Source organism: Meriones unguiculatus, chromosome 10, assembly GCF_030254825.1.
Source record: "Meriones unguiculatus strain TT.TT164.6M chromosome 10, Bangor_MerUng_6.1, whole genome shotgun sequence".
In the NCBI taxonomy this organism is placed as follows: Eukaryota; Metazoa; Chordata; class Mammalia; order Rodentia; family Muridae; genus Meriones; species Meriones unguiculatus.
The window spans coordinates 103998841-104007567 of record NC_083358.1 but is presented as its reverse complement, the minus strand read 5'-3'; the positions used below and the strand labels follow the sequence as shown (position 1 = coordinate 104007567).

The 8727-nt window shown below is 46.5% G+C and overlaps 1 long non-coding RNA gene across 1 annotated transcript; it reads left to right on the top strand.

Annotated features, from left to right (window-relative positions):
• The first annotated feature begins 2975 nt into the window (after nucleotides 1–2975).
• LOC132657072 (uncharacterized) lies at nucleotides 2976–8069 on the top strand. Its single transcript, XR_009594916.1, has 3 exons — nucleotides 2976–3113; nucleotides 6476–6616; nucleotides 7944–8069. It is a non-coding gene; the product is annotated as an uncharacterized LOC132657072 (long non-coding RNA).
• The last annotated feature ends 658 nt before the right edge of the window (nucleotides 8070–8727 follow it).

Here is an 8727-nt window from a genome sequence, read left to right as displayed (position 1 = left end):
GTTCTTCAACCTTTCCCGAGCTTTATGTGAAGGCTTTCCTCTGACGCACCCCTCACAGAGAGGAACCACGCTGGTTTCACCAGCTTTGTGTGGGGTTCCCAGGGAGCAACTCCCAGTGCCTCGCCCCTTCACAGTGACCCCCCCACTCCAGGGCTGGAAGTTGAGAAACGAGTCCACTCCTGTGACTTCCTCACCATGGCTGCCCTCAGACCGATTCTGTTCTGAGGTCAGGAAGTTTGTTGCTCAGTGGTTGTAGCCTTAACCTGTGTGCGGCCTCCCTAACCCGCAGACTCTGCCCCCCTGCTCTGACGTAGTCTTCCCAAATCTTGGGCTCTGTGGTGTGTAACTACCCACCAGTTATCCCTAGAATGCTGTGCTCTCCACTGTGGGATCATTCTGAAAGTGTCATGAGGTGATGGATGCCAATGTAATGCCACCTGCATGTTATTTTCCAACTTCGCACATCTTTGAGGTGAGTTATTTACACGAAGAGAAAATGAGTGTCCGGTGGCATTATAGATGGGGTCCTGCCATCCCTAAGACTTCATAACTCCTATCTACTCCACTAGTTTTATTACATATACATACACAGCCATAAAGAAAGAGAGAGGGATCCTGTGTAGCCCAGGATGTCCTTGAACTCCTGCCTCAGTGTCGTAAGGGCTGGAGTTATAGTATGCATGCACCACCATTCCTGGCATATTCCACTAGTTATAAAACACTTCCAATAGCAATAAATAATTTTCATCACGTTTAAGAACCTTCATTAGATTCACTTTTGCTGCCTTTTCCACTTCAGATGAATGCCATTTATTATTAGGGAGTTTGTTGTAAAAAATGATGCTTTCATTATGTGTATAGTAACTTTACATCTGGGGATTAAGAGTCTCACGCCAGCCTTCTAATTTCCGTGCTTTGGTTGGAGATGCAACATTGTAAACCACTCTCTATGTGCCAGGAGTGGGCACTGTGACTCACAGTGTTACAGAAAAGCTTCTCTGGATAGAGTGCTCAGCAGTTAAGAGGGAGCTGCTCCCGCAGAGGACCTGAGTTAGGTTCCCAGAACCCATGTGCAAGGTGGGGAGGCAGGAGTGAGGAGGTTTACAACAGCCCTCAGCTCCAGTGCCAGGAGACCTGAAATTCTCTTCGCATCTCCGAGGCGGCTTGCATTCACATTCACACATCCACACATACACATAATTAAAAACAGACTTAATCTTTTAAAAATAAAAATAACAGGCACCTTGTCTTTCAATGTTCTATTTAAATATTTTATCGCGTTTATCTATTTTGGCATGTGTGTGTATCACGCGTGTATACTTCGGTCATGTGTGAAGAACAGAGGATGACTTACAGGTGTCAGTTCTTTCCTCCTGCCGTGGGGGTCCCAGGGATCAAACTTCAGTCCTTAAGCTTGGCAGCAGGCGCCTTAAGCGGGGTAGGAAAAGTTACAGGCTGGGCTATCCTGCCAGCCAATAACTTATCTTTAATCTAACAAAGTTCTTTCATCACTTGTTCTAAAAGCTCAAAGTGGGGGGGGGGATGGCAGTGCGTCTCCTGTTATTAATTAAAGTCCAGTTATTAATAAGATCTAATAAGTTGTCATTTCTCAGTCGGTCAGTTTTCCGTGTTCCAATAATGTACCTTCACTCTTTGAAAAACAATGTATTTCAGTTGTAGGGTGATTTTTACTCTTAAAACATTTAAAGCCATGTCACTTTTACGGTTTGGTGTAACCAAGTTCTTGTCTGCTGGAAGAGCGTTCAGTTTCAAAGCCTTCTGATTCCACTCTTGCTTCTGTTTCATCCCCCACTGGATATCTGTGGCTGCCACAGTGAGTTTTCAAAGCTGTTAAAATAGCAACAAGAGTTGTGAGCTTGCACAGCTGTGAAACAGTGCGGACATCTCTTCATCAGCTTCCCTCCATGATCTCTTGTCTCCTTTGGTTATTCACACTAGCATCCTGTCTCAAAGTCTACTGTTGAAACCCAACAACTGGAACTCCCAGTCAGCTGGCAGCATTGCATACTTAGGTCACTGCCATCTTGCCGACTTCTGCCATAGGATAGCAACATTTTGTTCGGCTATCGGAAGCCATCTTCTCCCATGACAAAAATCAGTCCTTCCCATTTGTGTGTGCACAGCCACACTGCAGAGGGCCGGGCGAAAAGGTGAGGTCTGTGGCTGTCCTGCACGCAGTCAGTCACCCTCTTCACTTGGAACTAGAAAGGAAACAAGACAGCATTTAAATATTGCAGTCCAAATGTCCAATGTCCCAGGCTGATAATAATGGAGACATTGTCATTGCACGAAAGAAGTGCTCAGTAGAGAAATTGCTTAGAGTGTTCTCGGAAATCTTGGGGTCCACTTCCTCCTAGAAGTCAGAAGCAGGATGCTGTGGCCTTTCAATGAGTCATTAATTTGGCCTTCATTGGCCCTTTTGTTGACAGAATTGAGGGGGGTGGGCTTATTTTCAGGCCTACTACTAAGACTCATTCTGGGAGAGGCATGAAATGCAGGGCAGCTGCTTAGAAACCATGGGCAGCATAGTCCTGTGCCCTGTATTTACCAGCACAGAACAGGGAAGGTGATCCACCACTGCAGGCCCAATAGGCCCTCAAGAGATTTGAATTGACCCTCAGTCCCGGCGTCTGGAAATCCATCATTCCACATAGACACAGACACCCGAGCTGAATGAGTAATTAGCATGGTTTAGAAAATTCAATTCAACAAGCAGTTATTGAGCGCACTGTGAACGCACAGTGTTCAGGACCAGGTGCTGGAGGAGGGAGGAGAGGCGGGTGTGTGTGGGGGGAACGTGCGGTCATCTACGAAACGCTGCTCATTCCCAGAAGTGCTCGGTCCTGGCAGAGACAAAGCCTACTTAGGAAATAATGAGAAAATACTAGAGACAGCGTCTGATATTTAAAACCATAGGCTGAATGTAAATCAGACCTGTGGCCTCAGCACGGGCGATGGCTCAGATGGGAACCGGGGCGGCAAGGAGCCTGTCAGCGGACAATTAACTGATCCAGGGAGAGCTGAGGAGCCTGCATTTGGGAACACAACGAGGAAGCAGTGCTGGAGGAGGGAGGGCGAGGCATGTTCAAACGGTACTCTTATTTTGACAGGGAAGATTCTGGTAGATCTTTCTGGAACTGTGTGTATATGTAATTTTTAAGGCTCCCCTTTTTGTTCTAGAACCATCTTTTCCACTATCATGAAGGATTTTGTGTTCACAGGTAAGAGCTGGGGGAACTAGGACTGTCAAACGCAGAGGCTGGTCTCTTTGAAAGCAGAGGTGTATAACCTGTTTTCCGTCCAGAAGGCTGGGAGAGGATGTGGTTAATAGCCTGGTGACCTTACACCTTGGCCCCATGGTAGCCAAGACCATACTGGCTCCTCCCCCAGACCCTTATGGTGAGCTTGTCAATCTATAGACTCTATCTGCATGGAAAGGGCCACACGTTGTCAATCTGTAGAACCCATCTTTTTAGAGGCTCTCATATGTCCTCTACAAGTTTTGATGTGGTCATGTCTTAAGCTTTATTGTGCACACGGGAATGAGGTATTTATCACCAGGAAATTTTTCACCAAATTGTGCTGTGCTTAAATGTGCCTAAAATAAAGCACTCAGAGAAAGACTCTGGAAGTTTAAACCAACACCAACTACCAGGTCAGGTTGAACTGAACTGCCTTCTTGCCTCCTGCAGATCATTGCTACTCTGTCTATGGTGGTCACAGAGACATTTCCACCACACACACACACACACACACACACACACACACCACAACTTTCTCTACAGAAGATCAAATGCTGGGCTTCTTCTCATTGGAAAAGTTCCAGAAATGATGAGACTATCCCAGAAACTAAATTTAAATCTTCCTGAGCTTGCTACCTACCCTGAACACAGTGATGCGTGTGGACTATGTGTCTCTGAGGAGAACGAGGAGAGATGTAACATTCTTAAAATGATCTCAGTGTAAAGACTATGTAAGAAAAGTATTTCTTGGAATCATTTGCATTCATTTGCCAGGGATTCCCCCTGTCCTTCCAGATACACTGAGGGACAAAGTTTCCCTCCTTGGAAGCTAGGCAGAGTCATGTGATGACCAGTGCTGTGAGCCAAAGTGCTGTGCGTCACTTCTGAGAGGAAGTGGCACAGACTCTTGATTCTCCATGCTCCTCTGCCTCCATCACCGAAAAACTCACAAGCACAGATGGAATCTCTACCAGGATGGACCCTGGAGGCAGCTCCTGGGGATGTTTGCCCTGGAGAGTCATTGGGGACTTCAGTAGGCTTTTCAGGAGTGAGATAATCAGTTGCTGTGCTGAGCCCTGAGATTTTTCAGGTTCCTTCTTGCCACAGCATACCCTTGTCTTATCCCAATTTAAAAACATGTCTGATTTAGGTCACTCACATAGGTCAGAGGAGAGTTCAAACATGTCAAAGACAGTCTCTGGCAGATCAGTGAAACTTTATGGGGAGAGAACTTATTTTAAGGTGCTACATACTCAAGTCTTGTAAGCCTTCTTGAGTCTCCTGATTGCCCCTTGAGGGAAGCAACCAATTGCCTCTACCAGCCCCACCCCAGAGCTGTGGCTTCTTGCCAAGGTTCCTGAGCTGTGTGAAGATTGGGTGAAGGCTCTGGGCCAGCATGATTCTCACAGCTCACAAACCAAGCCATACTTGCACTGAGCCACACCGGCCCTTGCAGAAATTAAAGTAAACCGCGAAGCAGAGAACACAGAAGTTGACATGCTGAACAGCCTCTGGGTATGCCATGACCCACCCAAGATGACTGGAGGATGAACTTTGGCTAGAGAGCTGGAGAGCCCAGCAGATGCGGGTTTCTCTTCTTTTTGTCCCTCCCACTCAGCGGAGGCGATGCTACCTGAGCTGTCTTCTTCACCACTGTTTGGGTATCACACACACATGAACCCCCCTCCCCTCCTTTATCATATTCCCCCTTTCCCTCACCTGTAACGCCGTGGGCTTTTGGAGAAGGTGCCCATGCTCTGTCAGGTCCTGAGGAGTAAGACAATGAGAGCAGCAGCCCATTTTATTCACAACATTAAGCCAGGAGGTTGACACAAGGGGCCTGAATCAGAAAAGAGAGGAAGGAATCTCCAGAGGGTTCTCAAGTGGCATTCCATCTCGGATGGTCCCCCCCCCCCCCCACGTAGCTGCTGTTTCCTCCTGAAATGATCACATTCTCCAAGCAAATACATTTGGTACAACTGAATACATTTTACAAGCATCTATAAGATGCTCTCCAGTTTCTTTTATTTGGGGTGTGAAAATATCTTTATTTTACCCTTTTTCTTGGCAGATAGTTTTGCTAAGTACAATTGTTCAAGTTGACGGCCATGTCCTGCGAGGAACACGGGGGGGGGGGAGATTTGTGTGAACGCCTCGTTCTCGTCCTGTTGTTAAACTCTCAGGTGGCCGTTAGCACAAGATCTGTCTTTACCTCCTAACTGCTTTCAATTTCCTTCCTATGACATCCTGCAGTTTTACTACTGTGTGTCTAGGGCTGCAGATTGTTAAGATTTATCTTGGTTGGCATTTATTATGCTGTCATGATTTAAGAATTCTGAAAAAAAAAAAGATCTTCTGTGTGATCTCTTCAATTAATGCCTTTCCTTTGACAGGGGTAGGGTGGAGAGGGTCTTTGAAAACAGCACCCCTAGTCTCTATCTGCACACTTGCTGTCTCCTGAGGCAAGAAGATGATTTATTCAGCAGGTGATCTGAGTTGCTAGGTACCTGAGTTGATCCGTTACACCTGCTGCTCCCTTTTCTCTGGGTGCTGGCTGCAAGTGGCTCCCTCTTCCTCTGCATTTAATCTTCCTCGGGACAGACAGTGGGGAGGCTGAGGATCAAGGGTCAAGGCTTCAGTTGTCCAGCACTGAGACAGTATCAGGAGTGCTGTTACTAGTCAAGCTCACACATGCTAATTTCAATGCCTTCTTTAGCAATAACCTGGCATTTGGTCTCTGGCTGCTAAATCCAGTGTTCATTTTCAGTTGCTTCCAAAAGTGATAGGAAACAGAGTAACAGTTTGTAGTTCAGTGGCCTTCTCTCCGTGTCCCTAACTAGCCCTCCATCATCCTGTTCTGGAATTCTAACTCATCCTACACTAGATCCCATTCTGTTGTACACGCTTGTAATTTCTGTTTTATATTTGCCACGTTTCTGTCCCACTCCTCCCCCCTCAGCCCCCACCACCACCCCTGCTATTTCTGGGTATTTCTTGTAGTTCTTTAGAGGCGTGTGGCCCATTCTTTTTTGTGAAAAAAAAAAAAAAAGATGATTTATCTTTTCCTTGCATGTGCCTGCAATTCCCTCCCCCTTACTTTAAGCTTTACCTTAATTCTAGCACCCGAGGCCCCATAAGACCTGTTTTGCCTGATATTTTCTTGACCCTGGCTTTAGGTAACTTGCCTCCATGCGTCTTTTCTAACTTTGCAGTGTGATCTCACGTTCGGCTGAATTTGTGGGAATCCCGAGAGAGACTAAGATTGTAGACATACCTTCAGGAAACAGCGTTTCGTTCTGCCTGTAACCGTAGACAAAGCAAAGCCGGAAGTTCATCCATAAACACCTCCTACGGTGAGTTCTAGGACTACACAGCTTGCAAAATCCTGTCAAAAACTCACCGTTTTCAGAGCCATTTTCACCTAGTCAGTTTCAGCCAGAACGGAAAAGATTCGCTCTGTCCACCACCACCCCCCCCCCCGCCCCATGCCGCTTTTCCTGTTGGGATTCTCTTACTACCTCTTAGCTCTGCCAGCACTGTGTGGAGGTCTCTGTTCTGACCTCCCGTTGGTAAGGGTCCAGGTGTTAACTCTGGTCCTTATGTCATCTTTGAACCCCAGAGTCTGGGTCACAGTTAACAACGAATCTCCAAGGAGCAATGGCAGCCCCAGAGACAGCTTGTCACAGAGTTTCCCAGCTTCAGCTTCATTGTGGGAGAGCCTCCACAACCTGTTTTTGTCAAGATCAATTATACCTTTCAGAGGAGGTTTGCTATACGCCCAGCATCTTAAGCAGTCCTGCAGTGGGATGTTTTCTACTTTGTTCACAATAGTGCCAAAGCCAGAAATCTTCTGTGTACTGACCAATGAGCCCAGAGAACAAAACGGCTTGTTAGGTATCCCCAGCTCCTGGTGCCACAGCCTGTATGGTCCTACCGCGACGGTGGCCGTCCACACTGTTTGAACAGCTTCCTGCAGATAGGAAACATTGCATCCTCATGGATTTGCACCTCCTGAGTTGGAAGCAAGAAGTTGTTTTTTCTGGAGGTGAAGAGATGGTTTAGTGCCTGAGTACTTGCTACTTTCTCTTCCAGGTGCTCCCAGGGTGGTTCCGAGCACACACATTGAGCACTGGATTCACACGGATGGCCTGAAATTCCAGCTTCAGAAAGCCTGAGGCCGTCTACTGACTTGTGCAGGCACCTGAACTCATGTGGTATACACACACACACACACACACACACACACTGACACACACACACACACACACATACACATACATGCATACACACATCATGCACACACAATAAAAATAAAAAGCAAATATTAAAAGAAACTATTTCTCTTGATTCCAAGACAGGTTGCAGGGTCAGGCTTGCAGCTCAGACCTTGCCCATTGATGCACCATTGCAAGGCTCAGATTTGGATAGGAACACCAAACAGCTGCATGTCTGTCTTCTGGGGCCGGTGGCTGCCTTCCTGAGGAGAATGTCTGGCACCGCTAGTGGGCACTGTTGTGCTGCCATGAAGTACTTGTACATGTTGACGTGATAGGAGTGGCTGCCTTGCTTCCAGTCCTGACCTCTGACCTTCCCAGAGACTCTGTGTGATACCTGACATCCTGTAATGAATGTTCTTTCTGTTTAAACTAGCTAAGCAGGTGATTGTGTTTTCAATTACAGACCCTGACTGATACCCTGTGGATATGGCAATGTGCAGAGGTTTAATTATGAAGACAGAGTCTGCAAGCTACGTGCTGAAATCAATATCATTATGTCTAGTCCCGCCTCATTGAATTCTGTGAACTAATGAAGAGGTTTGCAAGCTCAGATTACCAAATAAATTTGATATTATATTTAGAAGGGGAAAATAATTAAGAAAATTAAAATATACCTCGCTATCAGCAATTGTGCTTCATTTGTGCTTTGTAATACAAGCAGGATGCCATTGTCGGGGACAAACTTAGAGATGTATAGAGTTGGTGAGCATGTGAGTGTGTGAGTGTGTGTGTGTGTGTGTGTGTGTGTGTGTGTGTGTTTCAAGTTGCATCTGATCTGTGGCCTAGTTAAAAACAAGAAATGAATATTGGTTCCACTTGGGATTGTGTGTAAGCTCCTGCCAAGGTTATTTTTACGAAGGTACAAAGAGGTCAGCATCACGGAGATAAATAATCATGCGGATTTTCCACATGATAGCCCACGACACCGTGGATAAAGACAGACTACACATCACATTTCCATCCCATCTCACCTCTGCTCCCTCTGCTAGGAGTTCCCTCCTATCTGTCTCAAAAGACCCCAACTGTCATTTCTTTTAAAGCATTTTTTTGATGCTGTTTCCTCCACTGAACTTTCCTGATTCAAAGCAGGAGTTAGGCTTGCCCTCCTCGGGTCTCCGGGCATGTTGGAGGTTCTCTTTCTGATCCGCCGAGGCAGGGAAGGCCAGGACGAGCCAGGAACACAAACA